We start from the raw sequence: 5149 nt of genomic DNA, 5'->3' as shown, positions 1-5149 counted from the left end.
TTTTTTAAAAACGGGTCGGGTAAAAAAAGGAAATGAGTCGTTTTAATCTGGTGTTGCCACGTGGCACTCCATTCAAAATAGGGGTATTTTTGTTTCAAAGTATGACAGTAGGGGTATAGATAACCCAATAGTATGACGGTAGGGGTATAGATAGCTCAATAGTATAACGAGGGGTACAGGTAAATAATATTTAAAAGTAGAGGATATATTTAGCCTTTACCGCAGTTTCTAAAGGCTTGAGTTGGCTAGAAAGAAACATTACAGCAAAAAAAACATTGATGACAATTGGAGAAAAAACTTGGAAAATTCTTCAAAGCTTTTTTTACTCTTTTAGAATCATTAATTAATGGGCAACTAGAAATTTGGCGCTTTAAATGGCGAACGCTTTTACTGGTGGATGCTACATAGGTGTACAGAAGCAGGAGGAAATACGAGTATGTGGGAAAATTCTTCTTTTTGCCTCCTAAACATCAGAAATTAAGTTCTGTGTTGAGTAGAGTTGGGCTCCAGGGAAAGGGAATGGGAATTTGGGGGATTAGTGCAAAAAGGAGTTGCATTGGTCTCTGCAACATCAGAGTGAGTGGACAGTCATTCAGAGGCAGAGCATTTTCAGACTCCAAATCTGTTACAAGTGACGATTCTGTCTTGCCGGTGTTGATCATCGGCGCTGGTCCAGTTGGTCTCGTCCTCTCCATACTTCTTACAAAACTTGGTATTTTCTTGATACCCTTTCCCCCTATTGCCCTATGGAGGATACCTTTTTTACATGAAAAATACTATTGTGAAAAATTGTTTCACTTATCTTAAATCAGTTTCTGGACATTTTCGAGTGATTGGTTGAATATAAAATCTGGTTGTACAATTAAGATGAATTACGAAATAGTTTTGATCATTCACACAATGACTGAAATAAGTGAGATGGACCAAGAGTTGAGACGTTGTGAAGGAAATGACTTTAGGTCTTAAGTGAGGGGTAAAAATTATTTTCTGGGGTTCTGTTATTTGGACTATAATTTCTGTTGGTATTGGTTAGGTGTAAAATGTGCGATCTTAGAGAAGAATAAGGTCTTTTCCAAACACCCTCAAGCACACTTCATCAACAACCGGTCTATGGAGGTTGGTTTTGTCCTGTGGAAGTTTTTTTTCTTTTTGCCTTTTGTTGTGTTGCCTAGAAAGAAGATTTGATTTGAGAGTATTTTGATTAGAAGACGTTTGTTTTGATGTAGCTATTGTTTCTAGGTATTTCGCAAATTGGATGGTCTTGGAGACGAGATTCTAAGATCTCAACCGCCAGTAGAGTTTTGGAGAAAGTTTATATACTGTACATCACTGACAGGACCTATTTTAGGTGCTGTTGATCATATACAGCCTCAAGGTAGGATTTATATATGTGATTTGTAAGTGATTTTAATTCTTAGTTTTTCAAATTGTTATGCTTTAAGTCATTAATTTAGTCATGGTTATTGTTATTGCAAAGTAAATACTCTCCATGTCAAGTTTTATGTTAAATGCTCTGAACTAATGCACAATTAAGAAGTGAATATGACCAAATTTTTAAGCGACTTAGCTCTTCTACTCCTTAAAATGGATGATGCAATGTTGTCTTCACTTTCTTAATGTATTGCTGAATACAAAATGTTACATGGGATATTTTGCACTCTTATGGTTTCTCAAGTCATCAAATTACATTTTGTTCACTTCGGATACTCTCAACGTATGAAATGGAATAAAATTGTGCCCGTTTGCAAGCACAACAACAACAATCCAGTAAAATCTCACAAAGTGGGGTATGTGGAGGGTAGTGTGTATGCAGACCTTACCCCTACCCCGATGGGACAGAGAGGCTGTTTCCGATAGACCCTCGGCTCAGGAAGATGGAAATAAAACAAGAAGAGATAACATATCAGTATCGTTAACAGAAACCATAAAAATAGTAACAGCATCATAAAAACTATAAAATAGATGATATGCAATAACAATAACTTTATTGACCTAGAGAAAGCGTATGACAAGGTTTCTAGAGAAGTTCTTTGGAGATGCTTGGAGGCAAAAGGTGTGTCGGTTCCCTACATTATGGCGATTAAGGACATGTACAATGGGGCTAAGACTCGGGTTAGGACAGTAGGAGGCGACTCTGACCATTTTCCGGTTGTAATGGGGTTACACCAAGGTTTTGAACTTGATCCGTTCTTATTCGCATTGGTGATGGACGCGTTAACACACCATATTCAAGGGGAGGTGCCATGGTGCATGCTATTTGCCGATGACATAATTCTGATTGATGATTTGCGAGCCGGTGTTAACGAGAGGCTGGAGGTTTGGAGACAGGCTCTTAAGTTAAGGGTTTCAAGCTGAGCAGGACGAACACGGAATACCTGGAGTGTAAGTTCAGCGCTGAGCCGGGGGAAGTAGGCGTGGATGTGAGACTTGAATCAAAGGTCATCCCAAGTAGAGGCAGCTTCAAGTATCTTGGGTCGGTTATCCAGGGGGAGGGGAGATCGACGAAGATGTCATACATCGTATTGGGGTAGGATGGATGAAGTGGAGGTTAGCATCTGGAGTCCTGTGTGACAAGAGAGTGCCACTGATACTCAAAAGGTAAGTTCTATAAAGCGGTGGTTAGACCGGCCATGATGTATGGGGCTGAGTGTTGGCCTGTTAAGAACTCTCATATCCAGAAGATGAAAGTAGCAGAAATGAGGATGTTGAGGTGGATGTGCGGGCGCACTAGGATGGATAAGATTAGGAATGATGATATTCGGGAGAAAGTGCACGTGGCTCCCATTGATGACAAGATGCAGGAAACCAGGCTCAGATGGTTCGGGCATGTTCAGAGGAGAAGCTCAGATGCTCCGGTAAGGAGGTGTGAGCGGCTGGTTGTGGAGGGAACGAGAAGAGGTAGAGGGCGGTCTAAGAAGTATTGGTGAGGAGTGATAAGGCAGGATATGGCGAGGCTTTAGATTTCCGAGGACATGACACTTGATAGGAAGTTGTGGAGGTCGAGTATTAGGGTTGTAGGTTAGGAGGTAGTTGACTATTGCCTTACTTAATACCTTTGTGAGACTAGTCTGGTAAGGTTTGTCTAAGATAGCTAGTGGCAATGTTGTGTCTTACTATTTTTCAGTGCAGGACCTATTTAATAGCTATCGCTTTTGCTTTGCATCTTTCGTCTGGATTTCATGTTGTTCCTATTTTTCCTATGATTTCTGTGGTGATACTAATATTGTCTCCTTTTGTCTTTTTGTTCTCTTGAGCCGAGGGTCTTTTGGAAACAACCTCTCTACCCCTTCGGGGTAGGGGTAAGGTCTGCGTACACACTACCCTCTCCAGACCCCACTAGTGGGATTTTATTGGGTTGTTGCAATAACAATTGCCTGTAATTAAGGCCCGTTCGCAATCAGTAAAGATATAATTGAGTCAATTGCAGCTTTGGATTGAAATTCAAGTGATCTCGAATCCATGAAATATTGACAGGTTTATAAGTACTATTATTCCAATAACGTGTCAGACATTTCTACATTCCGGCGAAAAAAATGTTTCGTTAAATGAGATGGGGAGAGTACTATGGTATCCATCTTATCTTATTAGATACATCTATTGCATCACAAATTTATTGAGTTTGCTTCGTGGAAGATATGTCTTATATGCATACTGGTGATTCTTTTGTTTTCTGCAAACATTTTCCATTTTGTTGGTCAGATTTTGATCGGATTGTGAGTCCCATCTCTGTTGCACACTTCTCCCAGTACAAGCTCTCCAGGTTACTGCTTAAGCACCTTGAGAAACTCGATTTCTGTATGATAAACTATGAAAAGTGTGAGCATGGCTCTATTGGCGAGAGGAAGATCTTTATGGGGCATGAGTGCATTGCAATCAATGATGCTGAGCATGGCGTCAGTGTAACGGCATCTTTCCTTACTGAAGGGAAGTATATAAAGAGAGATATTCAGTGTCATTTCCTTGTTGGTACAGATGGTGCAGGAAGTACCGTCAGAAAGTCCTTAGGAATTAACATGAGAGGTGAAAAGGACTTGCAAAATCTTGTTAGTGTCCACTTCCAAAGCCAAGAGTTAGGGAATTATCTCATCAAAGAAAGACCTGGCATGCTGTTTTTCATCTTTAATAAAAGATGCTATTGGTGTTCTTGTTGCCCATGATCTCAAGCAAGGGGAATTTGTCCTGCAGGTAAACCAGTTCTTTAATTATGTGTGATTTGTCTCTTTGCTATAATATCCACTTGCTCGTATTTATAAATCTGAATTTGTTGTTATCGGTTAACAGCATTATTGATAGCTTTGGTCAAAATTTTGTAGGTACCATTTTATCCACCTCAACAAAAGCTTGAGGACTTCAGTTGCGAGGTGTTCTTCTACTCTTTTGTTGAATCTTTTGCTTACTCTATCAGTTCTTAAAATTTTCCATTAGTGGAAGAGAATGAATCAATGGGTTTATGTTCCTCCGGATTCATTTGGATCTACTGCAATATAGGGGGCTATGGCTGCAGTGCTTGACAGTTGAACCAATATGGTTTATTTACCATGTTGTTCTTTGTACTTTACAATTGGTTGTAGATGTGTAAGAGATTGATCTTCAAATTGATTGGCCAAGAGCTTGCAGACGTCAATGTGATGGATATTAAGCCTTGGGTGATGCATGCTGAAGTAGCTGAGAAGTTTCTGTCTCGTAACAACAGGATAATCCTTGCTGGTGATGCTGCTCATCGATTTCCTCCTGCTGGTGGTTTTGGTATGCAATCTATTTGTGCATTGATTAAGTTTTTGTTTTGTTATGCTATTATCTTGTCAAGTGTTAGATATTTTTTAAGAATAACTTTGTTGTAATTCCTTTTCTGTTGAGAGAATTGGGGGAGGGGAGGGGAGAGAAAATAAATCAATGCATAGTCGTTTAGTGTATTTTTGTCATACAGACGAATGCAGTTGCTTCCTGAAATGCTGATGTAACGGTAAAAATAGCAAAGTTATTTCTGTGGGAGGCAGGTAAAGGATTTCAGCATAAGCATAAAATTTCGAAGCTATAATTAGCTTAAATTAAGCCCAAGATAGCTTTAGTAGGTTGGAGGAGATCTAAGCTGCAATCAGTAGCCACATTGTGATGTTAGTTACTATGCATTGCACTACTAATTTAATAC

At 39.5% G+C, this 5149-nt stretch overlaps 1 pseudogene; it reads left to right on the top strand.

Moving 5' to 3' along the window:
- Nucleotides 1-277: 277 nt before the first annotated feature.
- Nucleotides 278-4808, top strand: LOC109222353 (annotated as a pseudogene).
- The last annotated feature ends 341 nt before the right edge of the window (nt 4809-5149 follow it).

The sequence above is a fragment of the Nicotiana attenuata genome, unplaced genomic scaffold (genome assembly GCF_001879085.1).
Source record: "Nicotiana attenuata strain UT unplaced genomic scaffold, NIATTr2, whole genome shotgun sequence".
Taxonomy (NCBI): Eukaryota; Viridiplantae; Streptophyta; class Magnoliopsida; order Solanales; family Solanaceae; genus Nicotiana; species Nicotiana attenuata.
This window is presented reverse-complemented; position numbering and strand designations above follow the sequence as displayed.